Source organism: Hyla sarda, chromosome 4, assembly GCF_029499605.1.
Source record: "Hyla sarda isolate aHylSar1 chromosome 4, aHylSar1.hap1, whole genome shotgun sequence".
Taxonomy (NCBI): domain Eukaryota; kingdom Metazoa; phylum Chordata; class Amphibia; order Anura; family Hylidae; genus Hyla; species Hyla sarda.
This window is the reverse complement of record NC_079192.1, coordinates 171,413,041-171,435,337: the sequence shown is the minus strand read 5'-3', so window position 1 is coordinate 171,435,337 and position 22,297 is coordinate 171,413,041. Positions and strand designations below refer to the sequence as shown.

General features: G+C 45.0%; 2 protein-coding genes across 8 annotated transcripts in view; one reads left to right on the top strand and one right to left on the bottom strand.

Moving 5' to 3' along the window:
• The window catches only part of PEAK1 (pseudopodium enriched atypical kinase 1), an 83,559-nt gene extending 66,861 nt beyond the window's left edge, over window positions 1-16,698 (bottom strand). The window contains exon 1 of one of the 3 annotated variants that reach the window (XM_056572722.1): window positions 16,574-16,698. The gene's annotated coding sequence lies outside the window, so the exon portion shown is untranslated. The other 2 variants (XM_056572721.1, XM_056572720.1) reach the window with 2 other exon arrangements.
• A 73-nt stretch (window positions 16,699-16,771) lies between these two features.
• HMG20A (high mobility group 20A) overlaps window positions 16,772-22,297 on the top strand; it is a 39,380-nt gene continuing 33,854 nt past the window's right edge. The window contains exon 1 of one of the 5 annotated variants that reach the window (XM_056572742.1): window positions 16,772-17,039. The gene's annotated coding sequence lies outside the window, so the exon portion shown is untranslated. The remainder of the gene's footprint in view (window positions 17,040-22,297) is intronic. The other 4 variants (XM_056572741.1, XM_056572738.1, XM_056572737.1 and 1 more) reach the window with 4 other exon arrangements.

The following is a 22,297-nucleotide window of genomic DNA, read 5'->3' as shown; positions in this document are numbered from 1 at the left end:
GGGATCTCTAAAATCGGTAGAGATCAAGGATCTTGGAGGTCGTCAGATCCTTCTACTCGCACCTCTTGGGAAGGAAGGATCTAGATCGATACAGGATGTCGGCTTTCCTGGCTGAAACCATTCCTGAGCCAGGAGTAGACCCCTCTCTTGATGTTTTGGCAGAAGAAATCAGGGAAGAGGAAGTGAGACTGGCGATCAAGGGGCTTGCCCCTAAGAAGTCGCCAGGTCCGGATGGCTTAACATCCGAGTGGTACAGGACCTTTAAGGAGTCTTTAGCTCCCCTTTTGACTGAGGTATTCAATGAGTGTCTCTCCTCGGGCACTCTGCCGAAGTCAATGAGGAGGTCAGCCCTGATTCTTCTCTCAAAGGGTAAAGATCCCAGCCGTATTGAGAATTGGAGGCCCATAGCTCTTCTCAATACGGACAGGAAGCTTCTGGCTAAGATACTGTTTAATCGGTTGGTGAAGTTTGCACCCCGGCTCCTTTCGGAGGCCCAGCACTGCACTGTTCCAGGCCGAAGCACCTTAAGTGCTGTCCTTAGTGTCAGGGAGGCAGTGGAGCGGAGTAGTGGAGGTCTCTGGAAGGGGTACTTGTTGTCCTTGGATCAGGCCAAAGCATTTGATCAGGTGAAGCACGAGTACCCCTGGTCCGTCCTCCTGAGATATGGCTTACCGAGTACTTTGGTTAATTGGCTTAAGATCTTGTATGCAGGGGCAGAGAGGTTCCCGCTGGTTAACGGGTGGTCTGGCCACTCTTATGAGGTGGGGTCCAGAGTCCGTCAGGATTGTCCTTTGAGCCCTCTCTTATATGTGTTCGCGATCAATCCCTTCCTTAGGAGGGTGAGTCGCGGACCATTGGCGGGAATCGGGATGAGTCTGGTGGAGCCGGCTGTCACCCAGAGAGTGGTGGCGTACGCTGACGATGTCACTATTTTCGTCTCTTCGAGAGGAGGTCGATTTGGTGATGTCGGAGGTGGACCGCTACTCGGAGGCATCCGGGTCTAAGATCAACTGGGATAAGTGTGAGAGTCTCTGGCTGGGAGGAGGGGAATCCTTCCAGGGCCCCAAGAATCAGCAAAAGTCTTAGGCATCACATTCGGCCAGGATGATTATCCCACCAAAAACTGGGACGGTAATCTCCAGGATGCCACTCAGAAGGTGGACCAGTGGAAGGGTTGGTCTATGACCCTCAGGGAAAGGGTACACCTGATTAAATCGTACCTGCTCCCCTTGTTTATCTATCTGGGCACCGTATGTATGTTGCCAGAGGCTTACTATACTAGGATCTACAGCCTGTTTTTCCAACTGTTATGGGGGAACATGATGAACCTAGTCAAGAGGGAGGTTACGTACCGCACGAGGAGACTAGGGGGTTTATCTATGGTAAACCCTGTGGTGTTCTTAACGAACACCTTCTTGAAAGCCAACATCTCAAACCTCTGGTCAGAGAGGGCTCCTCCGTGGGTAATCTCCTGCAGGGAATGGTTTTGGCCTTTCTTCCAGGAATGGGAGAGAGGAGGGCGAGTGAAGGACCTCCGTACACCCCATGGATATCTTCCGGCTTACGCTACCCCGACTCTGAAGGCGATACATCGGTGGGGTCTGGGAGTGTGGGAGATCAGAACCCAGTCAAGGCAGTTCCTTGACAAACGGGTTCTGTTGACCCACTTCCAGAAGCCTCTGGCGCTCAGGGACTTTTAAACATGAAAAGGATCCCCCATAAGTTTTGGGACTTGGCCTGGCGCTGCTTTCAGGGGAAGCTATATGTAAGGGACAACCTGAAGTGCAGGAACTCTGATGACCGGGGATGTCCCCGAGAAGAGTGTAGGGACACGCTGGAAAGCATGGACCACTTCCTGCTTCATTGTCCCTTTAATATAGGGGTTTACAACCGGGTGGGTGCTTCCATCAGCTGGAGTCAACTTGCCTGCTTTACCAACCCGGAGTGGGCTTATGGGGCATTTAGGAACTTGGGTGGCCGAGACCAGGGCACTTTATTCTTAGTTAGCTTAGTGGTTAGGTACTACACATGGAATGCCCGGTGTTTAGTGTCGACCCAGCAGAAAATCCTCTTCGAGGTGGAGGTCTGTAGGGATATCACCGGTGACCTCGGGAAGATCAGGTCTTTGGAGTATGGCAGTCTTGGTACCAGTAGGACTTCTCTCCTGTGGAGAGGGTTTTCTTTTGATGTGCCCTAGGTAATAGACTTTTTGAGTAGAGTACCTTTATTTTGGATAGGGGAAGTGTTATAGGGATAGAGATAGGGTGAGAGTAGGGTTAGTTTTAATGGAGGGATAGAATTAGGGAGAATTGTAAGGGGGGTTAGGGAAAGAGTTTAAAATTATTTTTGATGTATCAAGTCTGCCATCCTTCTTCCTGGTGGTGGGCTAATGCATGTGCATGCTAGCGTTTTGTTTTAAGCTAATACGTTATGAAGGGCTTACAGGCAACCAAAAGTGGGCCTAAAGTGGGTTGTGGTTCAGTGAGTAGAAGTTTGTGTAGAAGTTGGTTGGGAGGAGTGCTAGGTGGGGAAAGTGTATTTGTGGGTGGTGGTGTTTTCTTCTTTGGGGGACCTGACATGGGTCAGTTAAGGACTGGACTTTGAACTGTATGAATGGTATGGACTCTGACCCATGTACAGGAGGGGAGGTGTGGGGGAGGGTACAGTTTTAGTGTAGGGATTTTCTTAGGGTTTTCTATCGATTTTGATTTCTGTAGTGCATATATTGTATATTTTATTTATATATTATATTTTATTTATCTATATATATAAAACTCAACGTGTGTGTGTGTGTGTGTGTGTATGTATGTATGTATGTATGTTCCACAAAAACTTTCAAACGGCAAAAGATATTAACATAAAACTTGGCACACTTGTTACTTATATGTCAACAACAAACATAGGATAGGTCATTTAACCCTTACACATGCCACTTTGCCAGGGGCGGGGCTTATGTTTAAAGTCCCATGCAAGTCAATGGGAAATATATGTTACTGCATAACTTCCAAATGGCTGGAGATATTTCAAATAATACTTGGTCACATGTTACTTATATGTCCACTTAAAATATAGGATAGTTAATTTAACCCTTAACTACCCCCATTTGTGAGGGTCAGGTTTTTTTTTTTTTTTAAAGTCCCATGCAAATCAATGGGAAATGTATGTTCCCATATAATTTCCGTACGGCTGGAGATATTTCATTACCTGGTACACATATTACGAGTCGTGATATGAGGACGGAATGGGAGGTCGGGATAGGAGGTCGAGATAGGAGGTCGAGATAGGAGGACGAGATATATGAGGTCGGGATAGGAGGACAAGATAGGAGGACGGGATATGAGGACGGGATGGGAGGTCAAGATAGGAGGTCGAGATATGAGGACGGGAAAGGAGGTCGGGATAGGAGGACGGGATAGGAGGTCTGGATAGGAGGTCTGGATAAGAGGTCAGGATATGAGGACGGGAAAGGAGGTCGGGATGGAGGTCAGGATAGGAGGTCAGGATAGGAGCTCGAAATTGGAGGACGGGATAGGAGGTCGAGATAGGATGACTGGATAGGAGGGCGGGATAGGAGGTCGAGATAGGAGGACGGGATAGGAGGTCGGGATAGGAGGACGGGATGTGGGGTTGGGATATGACAACAATATATGAGGACTGCATATGAAGTCAAAAGCTTCCTCCTTTGTTTGTTTTCCTCCCCAAAAAGGATTAGGAAGGAAAAACCGGGCAACGCCGGGTACTCAGCTAGTATACTATATTTAGTGATTTTGTAAATATATTGTGTTTTATATCTATATTGTTTCATATTATAGTTGTTATGGCAGTTGGACCAGTAGTTGTGTTGGCATGTGGTTTATGTGGAGTATTTCCGGTTATTTGGTCTCGTTTTATTTATTTATTTATTTATTTTTAATTTTTTTTATACCAAGTTGTGCTATTTTTGTTAGTTTTCATTATGTATGTGTGAGTGTGCTGATTTGTTAGTTGTATGGTTTTGGTATTTTCATTAGTCCCGGATGAGGATTCAATTAATTAATTTGGTCTAGTTTTGTAAGTGAATGTGTTTGTTATATGATTATTTTTATTATTATTTTTATTTTATAAAGGGGGAAAAAAAAGATAGGATAAGATAAAAATGTTTTTTGTTTTTGTGTGTGTGTGTGTGTGCTTGTTATGTTTCTGTTTTGTTTTCTTGTTGTGTGTTCCCAAGTATGGATGCTTTTGAGTTATAGCCGGGTAATGTTAAATTTTATGTTTTTATGTTTTTTTGTTTTTGTTCAAGAGTATTTTGTATTTATGTTATAGCTGGTTAAGCTTGTTTTGTGTTTTGTATTGGATATGTTTTCTATTTTTCTAATAAAAAAAGAGTGTCAGCAGAGAGCACTGTGGACAAGACAAGAAAGAAATTAAAAAAGATAAGAATTTCCTCTGTAGCATACAGCTGCTAAAAAGTAGTGGAAGGGTAAAGATTTTTTTTATAGAAGTAATTTACAAATCTGTTAAACTTTCTGGCACCAGTTGATTTAAAACCCTTTAAATAACCTTTTTAGAACTTATTTTCTTATAGCTCTGTGTTGTTTTGTGCTATACCTCTATTATTCTTACTAGAAATATATGACTAAATAGCCAAATGGGTGTTACCAGCTGGGGGGGGGGGTGTCTCCACCTTCTGGGAGTATGAATGCAGACGGTGTCAAACAGTGTAAAGACAACCCTCCAAATGGCAACACCCAGCTGGATATTTAGTCATATATTTTGAGCAAGTATAACACAGAGCTATAAGAAAAGATGTTCTACAATTGTTATTTCATGGTGAATGTATGTATTTACAGAAACAGCTCAGGAGAGACCACAGGTTTTTGTCTATTGAGATACAGCCTTGGTACATCCTCTATAAATGAAAAGATTTACCACAGTGTTATAGTAGGCTATATACAGTGGGGATCAAAAGTTTGGGCACCCCAGGTAAAAATTTGTATTAATGTGCATAAAGAAGCCAAGGAAAGATGGAAAAATCTCCAAAGGGCATCAAATTACAGATTAGACATTCTTATAATATGTCAACAAAAGTTAGATTTTATTTCCATCATTTACACTTTCAAAATAACATAAAAGAAAAAAATGGCGTTTGCAAAATTTTGGGCACCCTGCAGAATTTTTAGCATGCACTGCCCCATTTGCAAAGCTGAGACCTGCCAGTGTCATGGATTGTTCTCAATCATCATCTGGGAAGACCAGGTGATGTCAATCTCAAAGGTTTTAAATGCCCAGACTCATCTGACCTTGCCCCAACAATCAGCACCATGGGTTCTTCTAAGCAGTTGTCTAGAAATCTGAAACTGAAAATAGTTGACGCTCACAAAGCTGGAGAAGGCTATAAGAAGATAGCAAAACGTTTTCAGATATCAATATCCTCTGTTCGGAATGTAATTAAGAAATGGCAGTCATCAGGAACAGTGGAAGTTAAAGCAAGATCTGGAAGACCAAGAAAAATATCAGACAGAACAGCTCGCAGGATTGTGAGAAAAACTATTCAAAACCCATGTTTGACTGCACAATCCCTCCAGAAAGATCTGGCAGACACTGGAGTTGTGGTACACTATTCCACTATAAAGAGATACTTGAACAAATATGGTCTTCATGGCAGAGTCATCAGAAGAAAACCTCTTCTACATCCTCACCACAAAAGTCAGCATTTTAACTTTGCAAATGAACATATAGACAAGCCTGATGCAAGTTCTGTGGACCGATGAGGTTAAAATTGAACTTTTTGGCGGGAATGAGCAAGGGTGCGTTTGGAGAAGAAGGGGAACAGAATTTAATGAAAAGAACCTCTGTCCAACTGTTAAGCATGGGGGTGGATCAATCATGCTTTGGGGTTGTATTGCAGATAATGGCACAGGGAACATCTCACAAGTAAAAGGAAAAATGGATTCAATAAAATTTCAGCAAATTTTGGATGCTAACTTGATGCCATCTGTGAGAAAGCTGAAGTTAAAGAGAGGATGGCTTCTACAAATGGATAATGATCCTAAACACACCTCAAAATCCATGGGGGATTACATCAAGAGGCGTAAACTGGATGTTTTGCCATGGCCTTCACAATCTCCTGACCTCAACATAATTGAAAATCTATGGATAGACCTTAAAAGAGCAGTGTGTGACAGACAGCCCAGAAATGTCAAAGAACTGGAAGACTTTTGTAAGGAAGAATGGGCAAAGATACCTCAAACAAGAGTTGAAAGACTCTTAGCTGGCTACAAAAAGTGTTTACAAGCTGTGATACTTGCCAAAGGGAGCAGTACAAGATATTAACTCTGCAGGGTGCCCAAAATTTTGCAGACGCCATTTCTTGTTTTCTGTTATTTTGAAAGTGTAAATGATGGAAATAAAATCTAACTTTTGTTGACATATTATAAGAATGTCTAATCTGTAATGTCATGCCTTTTGGAGATTTTTCCATCTTTCCTTGACTTCTTTATGCACATTAATAAAATTTTTTACCTGGGGTGGCCAAACTGTTGATCCCCACTGTATCATGATTTGTCTTTTAGGCTTTATTTATGGCGCCTAGTGAATCGCTCTTTACTCCTAACTGGTCTTAGTCCATTTTCATAAAACCTTAAAGTGTCACTGTAATAAAAAAATAATAATTAAAAGTTTTGACTGGATGAGGCCTGGACTCGGATAAACATTTCTTTTCCTGTCTCTTTCCTCACTGCAGGAGACAGATTCTGAAGAAAGTCTATAGGGCCCGTCTCCTGCAGTGAGGAAAAGAAAAGGAGAGAAGAGCTCAGCTAAGTGCTTCTCCCTTCTCGTTCTAGCGATCAGTCTCAGCACCAAGACCCTAACCAAACAAACCTTTTAACATGTCTCTACGACATGTAAAATGTTCTTTATTAAATGACAGTATCATTTTAAAGGGTACCTCTCATCAAAAAAACTTTTGATATATTATAGATTCATGTATGCAGAATAACTTTACAATTGCATGTTATTAAAAAATATGCTTCTTTCAATTTAATTTTCCACTTTGAAGAAATGACCACTAGGGGTCTCCCTACCAGTCCTGGCAGCAAGCATTTCAGACTCATGCTGGAGTCCTAAACACTACGAGCTGCCAGTCTGCTTTGTTCACAAAGGAGAACACTCAGAGCTGCCAGCCTGCTTTGTTCACAGCCTGTTTGGCTGTGAACAAAGCAGGCTGGTAGCTCTGAGTGTTTAGGACTCCAGCATGAGTCAGAAATGCTTGCTGACAGGACTGATCGGGAAAAATACAATAGAAAGAAGCATATTTTTCATTAACATGCTATTGGAAAGTTATTCAACATTCATTAATCTAAAATATATCAAAAGTTTATTTGATGAGAGGTACCCTTCAAATTTGACATTCAGATCTTGGTCTGCTTAATGCTTTTGGTCAGATATTTGGATAACATGGAAAATTGTAGAACCAACAACATCTGTATGAAAGCTACATAAAGACTGACTGAGCATATAATATACATCATAAAGTGGAATATGTACAATGTCAGATAAAGTATTGTATATACTGTACCAGCAAAAAAAAATGTTAAAAGCCATGAAACCATGAATATACACACACACACAAGTCAAGAAATCATATGCTATACAGTAGTAGAACTAGGCCTAAGCTAAATTTCATGAGGTGACGCACTGCTGTCCGCTTTTGCTCTATATTTCATGCTTCACGTAGTGTAAAAGCCCAGAACTGTCAGGAAATCTTATTTCAAAATGTCTTTATGTTTTTGAAAAATGTTAATAAAAACTAATAATTAAAAAAATAATAATAATCATCTTTACATTTATATTAACATATACGGGCTAGCATTTAGAACCATGACATGTTCAACTGTATTACATTTATTCAGTAGCTGGGTGGGGAATGGTTAATAAAAGGCCAAGCTTAGTCTGCAAAAGCAAGGCCAGAATTCTAGATATGGAAATGGAAACTTCTTGAGGGAGGAAATGGGAGGGAGGCAGAGGGGGGGAGAGAAAGGGAAAGACTGAGGATTTCGGGTATGAAACAAAAGGGAAAACTGAGTGGAAAAGGACATGGATAGAGGAATGATGAAGAGGAAACAATGTGTAACCGTAGTATTCACTTACATGTACAAGGAATGTGGAGTCCTGAGAGGCATAGCGCTGGTTAGACCTTCTCCTTACAGGATGCTGGCTTGTCAAGAACATGACGGAATCCTCAAACTCACACCCTTTATCCATTCTAATGTAAGCACATCTTCTCCACTCCCTCACATTAATGATAATCTACATTGTGTCAGGTCACCATTAGGAAATGTCACACTAATGAAGTCCTGTCACAGAGAAGATTTGGAGCCTCATTTTCTATTGCATGAATAGTGTTTCCACAAGTTATATACCGTATTTTTCGCCCTATAGGACGCACCGGCGTATAAGACGCACCCAATTTATAGGTGTAAAATCCAAAAAAATAAAGATTTTGAACCCAATAGTGGTCTTCAACCTGCGTTGGCTGTCCTGGCATGCTGGGAGTTGTAGTTTTGCAACATCTGGAGGTCCGCAGGTTGAAGACCACTGCATAGGAGGTAAAACTCACGTGTCCCCACCGCTCCGGACCCGTCACCGCTGCCCTGGATGTCGCTCCATCGCTGTCGCTGTGTCCCCGTCGCTCCGGAACGTCTCTGCTGCCGGGCGGGTATCCTCGCTCTCCGTCGCCGTCATCACGTCGTTACGCAAGTACGTGACGACGTGATGACGAGGAAGGAGAGTGCCGGCCATACAGGGGATCCCTGAAAGGAGAAGACACCGAGGAGGTAGGTAAGGTCCCTCCCGGTGTCCTGTAAGCACTAACCCGGCTATTCAGTCGGGCTGTTCGGGACCGCCGCGGTGAAATAGCGGTGGTCCCGAACAGCCCGACTGAACAGCTGGGTTAGTGTCACTTTCCCTTCAGACGCGGCGGTCAGCTTTGATCGCCACGTCTGAAGGGTTAATACAGGGTATCACCACGATCGGTGATGTATTGTATTAGCCGCGGGTCCCGGCTGTTGATGGCCGCAGGGACTGCCGCGATAGGGGTGTATTCGCCGTATAAGACGCACCGACTTTTCCCCCCAGTTTTGGGGAAGAAAAAGTGTGTCTTATACGGCGAAAAATACGGTAGTTAATACAGAGGCTGAGCCATTCCTTTCAACACCCACATCCTCTATTGCTTTAATTTCCTCATATCTTGGATGTATTATGTCATTTATTACTATTAAATAATATTTATTCAAATAACAATAGTAGAAGCCTGCTTGTCCTTTTCTGTCTCACTGATAAGAAATATATTCTGCCATTTCTTACATTTATTCCCAGGGGTTGTCCCCCAGCTTTACTGTAGGGGCACAAAACCTGGTTTTCATATTGTCTTAGGCGTCCGTGCTACAAACTGTATAAAAATGTTTAGCAATAAAGCTAGAAACCAATAGATGGAGGATATAAAAATCTTACAGAACAGAATCCATATACTGTAGTAATTTCAATGTCTGTACAATAAAAACAAGGTAGTGTGCAAACTTCTTAAAAGATAAACTGACAGGCTGTTCACCTGCACTAAACTCAATAAACTGGGTTATAGTGCGGGTTAACAGCTCTAAAAAGAGGGGTTACTTACATTAATAGGTGTAGTATTTGTAGAGTTATGCCCCTTTATTCTTCTATTCTTAAAGCACTGCTGTGCCCAATAGAGGCGGGGAGCCAGCTCATCGTGCTCCCCTTCTTCCTCTATATTCCCTGCCTGACTTGCCACCACCGTGACAAATATGAAAATATCTTCACTCTCAAGTCAGATCGCTCACCCCAGGTAGGCCTAGTGATGTAAGAGTGAATACATTTGCATATTCTTCACAGGGCGGGCGAGGCCAGTAATATACAGTAGAGGAAGAAGCGGAGCTTGTGTGCAGGCTCCCTGCCTCCATTGCACACAGCAACACAATAGGAATGGAGGAATAAAGGGGCATAAGTACTACACCTATTAATGTAAGTAATCCCTATTTCTAATCACAGATATGTATAGCATATCCAAAGATATGCTATAAATGCCAAAAAGATAGGTGCAGATTCCAGAGGTGAGAACCCTCAACAAAGAGGTAGTTGGGATTATGAAAACAGCTTAGCTTGCTGTGTTAATCTTGTTCAGTAAGGGTTGGTTCCCACTATGTCAGTGCTCCTGTTAGTCGCAACTGGCGGCATCTCGCCAAAAACGGGATGCTGAAGTATACTGTTAACAGAAACAGCAGACCCCATCCATTTCCATGGCTGTATGAAGTCACCTACTGACTTCATTCGGGACAGATCTGCTTTTTTCAAAGGAAGTATACATCAGCATCCCTTTTTCGGCAGGAGCAGTAACTTAGTGTGAACTTACCCTAACTCCCATAAAAGTAAATGTGAGTTACAGGACCAGTAGAGTTTACTGTGCTATCCTGTTTCTGGAACTCCCAATCACTTCTATGGTGGTAACAGAAACAGCTCAACCACACCAGTTAGAAGGGAGTTAGTGGACCACTGTTCTAGGTATAGGTGCAGGTCTCAAAGGTGAGACTGGTCACAAGATGTAGAGAAACATTGGGAACATTGTGCGGCCATTGGCCATCGCATGTTGGGTCTTGCTATAGTAATAACCCCTTTTCACTAGGAAAGGTATAATTCTGAGGTAAATGCAGGGCAGAAATGAATGGCTAGAGGACGCGTAAAACCTTTTTTTTCCCCACGGACAACCTATAATGCTTGCCCTTACCAAACATGGGCAGACTGCTGCCCTTACTCTTCTGTGCAACACTGCACAGGCTGATTGACAAGCCCTGTTTGTCCTTAGACAGTGTTATTATCGGAACGAGGACACCTAGTGGTGAAAAGTATAGTATGTTTTTTCACCCACTCACATGCATTTTTTTTAAAATAAATAAAGTACATTAGGAATAATATTTAAATCTCATTCCCTAAAATATATCAAAGGTTTCATAATAGACAGTGAACATTTAATATTTAGATATGCGTTGGCCAAACCCATAGTTTTCAGTGGGACAGAGAGATTCGGTATGCTAGATGTTACCTTGACTGTGTTTGTGGAGATACAGTCATGGCCGTAAATGTTGGCACCCCTGAAATTTTTCTAGAAAATTAAGTATTTCTCACAGAAAAGAATTGCAGTAACATATGTTTTGTTATACACATGTTTATTCCCTTTGCGTGTATTGGAACTAAACAAAAAAAGGGAGGAAAAAAAAGCAAATTGGACATAATGTCACACCAAACTCCAAAAATGGACTGGACAAAATTATTGGCACCCTTTCAAAATTGTGAAAAAATGATATTGTTTCAAGCATGTGATGCTCTTTAAACTCACCTGGGGCAAGTAACAGGTGTGGGCAATATCAAAATCACACCTGAAAGAAGATAAAAAGGAGAGAAGTTCACTTAGTCTTTGCATTGTGCCTCTGTGTGTGCCACACTAAGCATGGACAACAGAAAGAGGAGAAGAGAACTGTCTGAGGACTTGAGAACAAAAATTGTGGAAAAATATCAACATTCTCAAGGTTACAAGTCCATCTGCACAGATCTAGATTTGCCTTTGTCCACAGTGCGCAACATTATCAAGAAGTTTGCAACCCATGGCACTGTAGCTAATCTCCCTGGGAGTGGACGGAAGAGAAAAATTGATGAAAGGTGTCAACGCAGGATAGTCCAGATGGTGGATAAGCAGACCCAAACAAGTTCCAAAGATATTCAAGCTGTCCTGTAGGCTCAGGGAGCATCAATGTAAACGCAAACTATCCGTCGACATTTAAATGAAATTAAACGCTATGGCAGGAGACCCAGGAGGACCCCACTGCTGACACAGAGACATAAAAAAGCAAGACTACATTTTGCCCAACTGAACCTGTGTAAGCCGAAATCCTTCTGGAAAAACGTATTGTGGACTGATGAGACCAAGATAGAGCTTTTTGGTAAAGCACCTCATTCTATTGTTTACCGAAAACGGATTGAGGCCTACAAAGAAAAGATCACAGTACCTACAGTGAAATATGGTGGAGGTTCAATGATGTTTTAGGGTTGCTTTTCTGCCTCTGGCACTGGGGGCCTTGAATGTGTGCAAGGCATCATGAAATCTCAGGATTCCCAATAGATTTTGGGTCGCACTGAACAGCCCAGTGTCAGAAAGCTGGGTTTGCTTCCGAGATCTAGGGTCTTCCAGCAGGACAATGACCCCAAACATACATCAAAAAGCACCCAGAAATGGATGGCAACAAAGTGCTGGAAAGTTCTGAAGTAGTCAGAAATGAGTCCCCTTGAACACCTGTGGAGAGATCTTAAAATTGCTGTTGGGAAAAGGCGCCCTTCCAATAAGAGAGACCTGGAGCAGTTTGCAAAGGAAGAGTGGTCCAACATTCCGGCTGAGTGGTGTAAGAAGCTTATTGATGGTTATAGGAAGCGACTGATTTCATTTATTTTTTCCAAAAGGTGTGCCACCAAATATTAAATTATGGATGCCAATAATTTTGTTTAGCCCATTTTTGGAGTTTGGTGTGACCTTATGTCCAATTTGCTTTTTTTTCCTCCCTTTTTGGTTTAGTTCCAAACACACAAAAGGGAACAAACGTGTATAGCAAAACATGTGTTACTGCAATCCTTTTCTGTGAGAAATACTTTTTCTGCCAACATTTACAGCCATTACTGTAGGTCATCACCAGAGGAGTCTGGCAGAGGTTTTCTCCCCTCTCGTCAATCAGAAAACATGCCCCATCATTGAGCACCTGTGTGTATGGGGGGAATCAGGAGAAGTTGTCACTGAACAAGTGTTTAGGCTAAGTGTACACTATATGTATAAAGCGGGATACCAACATCTATTGTGAAAAGCATCAGCAGATCCCATTGACTTCTATATCTGAATGGAGTCACTAGTCACTTCAGGACATATGCACTATTTTAAGCGGACTCAACAGCGCAGGCTGCTGTGCTTCTGAAATAACACATAGGTCCCTTATGGAGTGACTAGGTTATATAGAAATGATACCACAACACACTGGCCAGAAGACCACCCGAGATGGCCAGATAAATCCAAAAACAGTCAAACTTATTTTCTCAGCTTCTGAGCACAGACAAATCAAGGAAGGAGATGTCTGGGGTGTCATATAGAAAGGATTCTCTAAGGAAATAACTTTCCCAATGATTCATCACTGTGGTGACGAACTGTGCTGGGAATCATTTTACTAAAATGGGAATCAGTTTATTAGAAAAATGACCCTCATTGTAGAAAGAATTAAAATGGCCTATTGCTTATAAATGAGATTTTACAGTCTCTTGTTTGTATAAGGTCCTGAGAACTGGGGCACATCACCAAACTGTGTCATTTGAGTCCTACAGGCCATGCAATGCTCCATGGGAAATAACCATATGCAAAGTAGCTCTTCTCCAGAAAGAAAAAAAACTTGCTCTACCTTGCCAACTATTGGAGGTAGGTTCTCTTCATATCAATGTTTAAAGGGGTACTCCAGAGGAAGGGTGTTTATTTTTTTTTTTTTTTTTTTTAAAGATGCCCAGCCTGTCCCTTATTTAAAAAAATTAAAAACTATCCTTACCTCTTGCACTCCCCCAGGGCCTTCAGTATTGCTTCTCAGGTCCCGGTGGTCAATGTGTCACAGTGGCATCCCACCTCGGCCAGAGAATGGCCGAGCAGTGTATGGAGCCCTGAAAGCAGAAAGAAGACCAGGGCTCAATACGCCACACTGTCGCTCAGCCAATCACTGGCCAAGGCAGGACACCATTGTGGCAAGGGAATCATTGGGATGAACTGTAACACATCGGGCTCCAGAAAAAGGATAGCAGCGTAGGCCAGGGCAGTGATACCACAGGCACCGAGGAAGCGGAGGTAAGGTTTGTTTTTTTATAAGGGACAGGCTTGGCAGCTTTAGCTTTACAAAAAAAAAAAACTCCTGCCAAAGTACCACTTTAACTCTCTAAGGGCCTCAAAACACGATTGAGGAAGAACTGCATAGCTTGGAAGACTTTCTGCATCAGTATTGTGGTCTACTCAAGGAGACTACTCAAGGAGACACACTACTGCCCCTAGTCTTAGGTTGAGAGCCTCTCACCAAGTCAGCCAGCACCCAGCTTTGTACTGAAAGTACCTTGGAACAGCTGTCTACAGATGGGTAAGGCTCCTTCCACACTACCGTTTTCATCTGGTAGGTGGCGTCCGTTAGGAAGAAAGCGGGAGAAAAATTTGTACATGTTACGTCTTTTTCTCCCGCTATCTTTGGCCACAATAACGGGACTTATAGCGGACATTAGAGGAATTCCATTCAAGTGAATGGGATCCTCTTTGCCCATTATAACTCCCGTTATGCTCCGTTACAAGAACGGACATTTATAGCAGAAAAAGTAGAAAGAAAAAAAAAAGCCATTAACATCCGTTTTTAACGGAGCAACTTTACTAGTATTAAAGAAGCCGAAATATTCCCTTTTGGGAGGGCTTCAGGCTTGGTATATAATCCCTAATCATGTTTTAAGATCATCTAAAAGAGTACTCCAGGACTGGCTATTTTTTTATCAAAATTTCCATTCTGTCAGTAATACAAAAACAAACATCTACTTCCTGCCCCTCCCCCAGCACCTCTGTTGTCCCGCTACGATCCCTGGTGCGTTCCTCTTCTGGGTCCCTGCAGTTAATACATCACGTTGCAGCACAGTTAATATGATTTCCCGCCTCAGCCAGTGATTGGCTGAACTGCAGCGTTAATTATTGACCACAGGGAACCTGGAAGAGGAGCACAACAAGGACTGCAGTGGGGCATCTGAGGCACCAGGGGAGGGAGGTAAGTATATGGTTCTTTTATTTTTATTTTATTTTAGACCTGACAATGGGAATGTTAGGTTAAAAAAAAAAATATATATATATATATATATATATATATATATATATATCCTTAAGTCAGCTGTTCATGCTGCCAAAATGACAGGCTCTCTATAAGGGTTGAACATTTGAACCACTGCTGGCATCTCATGACATCCTCACTGCACCCAGTGTAACATTCCAAATGAGAAATGGTGATCACCTCAGCTGGCATCTCATGACATCCCAGATGAGCACTGGTGATAACCTTAGCTGGCATCCCCACTGCACATACTGTGACAACCCAGACGAGTACTGGTGATAACCTTAGCTGGCATCCCCACTGCACATACTGTGACAACCCAGACGAGTACTGGTGATCACCACAGCTGGCATCTCATGACATCCCAGACGAGTACTGGTGATCACCACAGCTGGCATCTCATGACATCCCAGACGAGTACTGGTGATCACCACAGCTGGCATCTCATGACATCCCAGACGAGTACTGGTGATCACCACAGCTGGCATCTCATGACATCCCAGACGAGTACTGGTGATCACCACAGCTGGCATCTCATGACATCCCAGACGAGTACTGGTGATCACCACAGCTGGCATCTCATGACATCCCAGATGAGCACTGGTGATAACCTTAGCTGGCATCTCATGACATCGCAGACGAGTACTGGTGATCACCACAGCTGGCATCTCATGACATCCCAGACGAGTACTGGTGATCACCACAGCTGGCATCTCATGACATCCCAGACGAGTACTGGTGATCACCACAGCTGGCATCTCATGACATCCCAGATGAGCACTGGTGATAACCTTAGCTGGCAACTCATGACATCCCAGACGAGTACTGGTGATCACCACAGCTGGCATCTCATGACATCCCAGACGAGTACTGGTGATCACCACAGCTGGCATCTCATGACAACCCAGACGAGTACTGGTGATCACCACAGCTGGCATCTCATGACATCCCAGATGAGTACTGGTGATCACCACAGCTGGCATCTCATGACATCCCAGACGAGTACTGGTGATAACCTTAGCTGGCATCTCATGACATCCCAGAAGAGTACTGGTGATCACCACAGCTGGCATCTCATGACAACCCAGACGAGTACTGGTGATCATCACAGCTGGCATCTCATGACATCCCAGACGAGTACTGGTGATAACCTCAGCTGGCATCTCATGACATCCCAGATGAGCACTGGTGATAACCTTAGCTGGCATCCCCACTGCACATACTGTGACAACCCAGACGAGTACTGGTGATCACCACAGCTGGCATCTCATGACATCGCCTTGCAGTCTGGACAATGGCACAATGGATGTGTCATTCACACTGAGCCAGTGTTTCCTAACCAGTGTGCCTCCAGCAGAAGCAAAACTACACCTCCCAGCATGTGGCTTGCTGGGAGTTGTAGTTTAGCAATAGCTGGAGGCACACTGGTTAGGAAACATTGCTCTTGAGCAGATGCCGGCTGGGGCCCAGTGATGGCCAGTAGATTCCAATGCCCCTTACTCACCGGCTCCACGTCCCAGCACAGCGCCCTTACAGTGTCACTGTAGATTCTTCACCTGTTCCCTACCACATCACATTCCATGTTCTTTTACTAAATCACGTGTTCGCATTCTATGCAAATGAGCCTGCAAGGAGAGCAGTGACGATTCCCCTACCTGACGTCACGCAGAATCCTTGTCACGCCCCTCCAGACGGCTCTACGTCATCAGCCCCCTGCTCCCGTCTGACGGAACATTCCTCTCCCGGCCGCCAATCGCTGCCGCTCCCCCTCCTTCACAACCCGAGCATCCAAAGAGAGGCTTGAGACCATGTCAGCCAATGGGCGAGCTCGAATTGTAGCCAATCGGCAGCTCTTCATTTACACAAACACTACAACTACCGACATGCCTTGCTGTAAATAATAGAGGCATGCGCAGGGGAGCGATATAGTTCCCGAAAGCCTTTGTTATTTCGGCGGAGAGCTATAGAAACGAAACGTTATTGCGGTACAGCCGCTGGTGTCACGAGCAGCCACGGAGGTATACGGTGCAGGGCAGACATCTGTATTACGTGTTGCTTTACGTGCTCGCCGGTTGCTAAGGAGCGAGTTCGGCTTCAGGAGCGGAGCAACCGGTAAAATACGTATGTATTCCATGTTGTGTCTGTACTGTGTGAGGCGTGCATATACCGGGACGGTGTACAGGAGGGCGCTGTATAACAATGGAAAGGGCTGCAGCACAGGGGCTCCCCTCATACAGCCTATGGCTAGTGAGCCAAAACGTGTTACGTCACCGTGTTATATTTTAATAGTTCACTTTTATTTATATTTTGTCCCCTTTGAAATACAGTCTGCAATGTGTACAACAAAATGCCTATTTGACAGTAATATGGCAATTTACTTGTCCATACTGCCTGAGGCAGACTGTCCAAGATGGTCTCCCTATGGCAGGCACAGAGGCCTTCATTTTATGTATAATGAATGCTCCAGACAACACCCTTTAGGGGTGTTCTGTCAAATCCCCAAGATATATAGCCATAATTATCCGATAGGTGCAGGTCTCGCCATCTATCGCGAGATCAAGGCCCCCTTGCCCCCCTCTGGCTTGCTTGAGGCAGCTGTAGGTGATTGAGAAGCCAAAAACAGCATCCAAACTGGAGACCACTCCATTGATCAGTCATAGCTGTGGCAATGCTCTCCGACAACGATCCTGCCTCCTGGGCACTTGCAGTGGCTGGCACCTTCTACAACATGTATGTCAGTCATATGCATCAGTATTCACTCACTATTACAAACTGGAATTAAAATAGACTTCGAGTACCTGTCATTCTACAAAATATCACCCAGTGACATATCCTCATCATGTAAATATAATGTGTTTATATCTAATGTGTTCTATCTGTTGCTTATTTAGTTTGTCATTCTGTGCTTTGAAGGGGTGTGTTCTCATTCTGCATAGCTCCTTTTCCTCCCTCAGTCTGCTGTGCTGGGCCTCTTCATCCATTCACTGCAGGCTGCTCTGTAACCCCCTCCTCTCTGTTTTCATGTCTGCAGTCTGATAGGACAGGAATGAGCACAGAGGAGTACTAGTCCCGCCCTCACTTACTGGACTTTGTCCATACCTGTGCTTCAGCTTGGAGAAAGATGATGCTGCAGTCAGACAGGATTGTGTTCTGTGTGGTATGGTGACCCCAAGTGTGTTGTGTTTTTTATTTTTTTTGCCATGATTTAAAAAAAAAAAAAAAAAAAAAAAAAAAAAGGAAATAAATATTTCTTATGAAATGCCATATTTATCGGCCTATAACACGCACCCTCATTTTACCAAGGATATTTGGGTAAAAAAAGTTTTTTACCCAAATATCCTTGTTAAAATGAGGGTGCGTGTGTGTGCATGCGTATACCCCGATACACCCCCAGGAAAGGCAGGGGGAGAGGCCGTCGCTGCCCGCTTCTCTCCCCCTGCCTTTCCTGTGGTCTAGAGCACTGCTGCCGCTTCTCTCCCGCTGGCTATCTGCACCGCTGTCCGTTCTCTCCCCCTGACTATCGGTGGTGGCGACCCATTGCCGGCGCCGATAGCCAGGGGGAGAGAAGCGGCGCCGGCAATGGGGCAGCGGCGCCGACAGCCAGGGGAGAGATGGGGCAGCTGCACCCATTGCCGGCGCCGACAGCCAGGGGGAGAGATGGGGCAGCGGCACCCATTGCCGGCCCCGTTGCCTCCCCCATCCCCGGTTGTATAATTACCTGATGCCGGGGTCGGGTCCGCGCTGCTTCAGGCCTCCAGTGTGCGTCCCCTGCGTCGTTGCTATGCACTGCACGGCGCAATGACGAATGACGTCATTGCGCCGCGCCATGCAGTGCATAGCAACGATGCAAGGGACGCACACCGGAGGCCTGAAGCGGCGCGGACCCGACCCCGGCAACAGGTAATTATACAACTGGGGATGGGGGAGGCAACGGGGCAGTGGCGCCGGCAATGGGTGCCGCTGCCCCTTCTCTCCCCCTGTCTGTTGGCGCCGCTTCTCTCCCCCTGGCTATCGGCGCCGGCAATGGGGCAGCCAGGGGGAGAGAACGGGCAGCGGCACCGATAGCCAGGGGAGAGAAGCGGCGGCAGCAGGGCTCTAGACCCCAGGACAGGCAGGGGCAGAGAAGCCGGCAGCGACGGCAGGTCTCTGCACCTGCAAAGCCGCTGCAGTTCATTGATTTAAAGCGCCAGCTTTAAATCATTGAACTGCAGCGGTTTATGGCTGTATAACACGCAGATAGACTTTAGGCTAAAATATTTTGCCTAAAAAGTGCGTGTTATACGCCGATAAATACGGTATATTAGAAAGATTGCTTTGCCAAGATGTACAACAGATAAAACTCTTTCTTTTGAATCTGACACGGCCCATTTAAATAGACTTTTAAAATTGAATCAACTCAACATGCATTGTCCTCCAAAGTGCAAAATACCTTTTTATTGTAACAATGATAACAAAGTTGAGAAATGTTGGACCCTCACAGATTCAATATGTGGTAGAAGCACGTTTTGCTGCAATTACAGCCCAGGGATGTGGAATTCCTATCACCCGATGCCCGGGACATGCAGTTCCGAGCAAGCAGGGCCGGTGTGAGGTGAAAAAAAATCAAACCGGTGAAAACATCGGACCGCTCCTCCCCTTCACTCTCCGAAGTTTGCTGAAGCTAGAGCGAGGGCAGAGGCATGGATTTGATTTTTATTTCACCGCACGTCTGCAGGAGATAATTAAGCCACGCCCCCTCACCCCCCCCCCTCCCGGAGGATGGAGAGTGCGGCGTGGCTTCTTTCTCCCCATGCAGACCTGTGTCCTCTGCCTTCGCTCCTCCCAGCTCTAGCTTCAGAAACGTTCAGAGAGCTGAGGGGAGGAGCGGTCGCACGCCTGCAAGTTTCACACCGCCGCTAATAACTAGCCTGCGGTGCTCAGCAGTATGTATGGAGCAGGCTCCGGACTCATGCCCGCTCCATACTCTGCAGCCCCCGGCTGTTCTCAGTAGCCGGGGGCCGCCGCTAATAGCCAGCATGCAGCGATCGCCGCGCCTGGCTATTAACCCTTTAGATCGCCGCTGTCAAAGCTGACAGCGGCATCTAAAAGGACATGTGTATGCTCCCTGGTGGGCTAGCGGGGTAGATTACCCCCCCCCCCCCCCGCAGCGCGATCGCAGGGGGGGGGGGCGATCCATTATAGAGGTAGCTGGAGGGCTTACCTCTGTTCCCTGCCGTCCAGTGGCTCTGTCATTGAGAGATCCTGGCTGGACCAGGCTCTATCAATGGATCACAGAGCACACAGATCAATGGAGTTCAATAGAACTCTATTCATCTGTATGAGGAATCTAATGATTCCTCCTAAAAGTCTAATAAAGTTAAACAAATTAAAAAATGTAATAAAAGTTTGAAAAAACACTTTGACCCTTCCATGTTAAAAGTACAAATCACCCCCTTTTCCTATATAAAAACATGCAAACATAATAAAAATAAACATATTTGGTATCACTTTGTGCGTAATTGTACGACCTATTAAAATATAACATTATGTATCCTGTACGGTAAATGTGAAAAAAAAATAAAATAAAATAAATACCAAACCACAGAATTGCAATTTTAATAATATCCCAGAAAAAAATTTAAAAAGTTAGATCAATACCAAAATGGTACTGATACAAAAAACATATTATGGCACAAAAAAATGAGCCCTCATACAGCCTGGTATCTGGAAAAAAATAAAGCTACAGGGGTAAAAAAAAAGAGGAAGAGAAAAAAAAAGGCAATCAATCCCTTAAGGACCATGGACATACGCGTACGTCTGAGCATCCTGGTAGTTAAGGACCAAGGAAGTACGCTTACGTCCGTGGGAATTTCGGTCCCTGCCACGCGCCGGGTGGGGACCGGACCGACTGCTGATATCGATCAGCAGTCACCCCGCGCAAATGCCCAGGGGGCATGTCGGTGATCGGCGCAAATCGCAAGTGAATTCACACTTGCGTTTTGCGCGATTACGGGTCTATGGTGACCCGAAATATAAGGGGGATCGCAGTTGTCTAAGACACCCACGATCCCCCCTGAAGGGATAGGAGTGAGGTGGCAGGGGTGTCACCCCTCCTATCCCTGCTATTGGTGGTCTAGACGCGACCACCAATAGCAGATCGGGGGCGGGGGGGTTAACTTTCAGTTTCCCCGTTCTGCCCACCCACAATAGGCGGGGCTGAACAGGGAAACGTCAGAGGACTGGCGCCAAAGTCCACTGAGGTTGCGGGCGACGATCGGTGTCGGAGATCGGCGGGCGGCGATGACTTGCAGGCTCCCTGGAGGGCTACAGTCCGAGACCACTATATGGTAGTCTCTGAACTATAGCCCTCCAGATCTTGCAAAACTACAACTCCTAGCATGCCCACACAACTGTTTGCTGTCTGCGCATGCTGGGATTTGTAGTTTTGCAGCATCTGGAGGGCCACAGTTTCCAGATGTTGCAAAACTGCAAATCCCAGCATGCTGGGAGTTGTAGTTGTGATCCTTCCAGCTGTTGCATAACTACATCTCCCAGCATGCCCTTCGGTGGTCAGTACATGCTGGGAGTTGTAGTTTTGCAACAGCTGGAGCCACACTGGTTGGAAAATATTGAGTTAGATAACAGAACCTAACTGAAGGTGTGCCTCCAGCTGTAGCAAAAGTACAACTCCCAGCCTGCATGGTCTGTCAGAGTTGTAGTTTTGAAACTGCTGGAGGTTTGCCCCCCATGTGAATGTACAGGGTACATTCACATGGGCAGGTTTACAGAAAGTTTTCTGCTTCAAGTATGAGCTGCGGCAAATTTTTCGCCGCAGCGCAAACTCCTAGCAGGGAACTTGCTGTTAACCTCCGCCAGTGTGGATGTACCCTAAAAACACTACACTACACTACCACATAATAAATAGTAAAACACTACATATACACCCCCCTTAAACTGCCCCCCCCCCCCCCAAATAAAAATTAAAAACGTCTTTGTACGGCAGTGTCTCCAAAACGGAGCCTCCAGCTGTTGCAAAACAACAACTCCCAGCATTTCTGGACAGCCATTGGCTGTCCAGGCATGCTGGGAGCTTAGCAACAGCTGGAGGCACCCTGTTTGGGAATACCTGGCGTAGAATACCCCTATGCAAACCCCAATTTAGTCCTCAAATGCGCATGGTGCTCTCTCACTTCAGAACCCTGTCGTATTTCAAGGAAACAGTTTAGGGCCACATATAGGGTATCTCCGTACTCGGGAGAAATTGCACTACAAATTTTGGGGGGGCTTTTTCTCCTTTACCCCTTATGAAAAGGAAAAGTTGGGGTCTACACCAGCCTGTTAGTGAGGGGAAAAAAAAAGTTTACACTAACATGCTGGTGTTGCCCTTTACTTTTTATTTT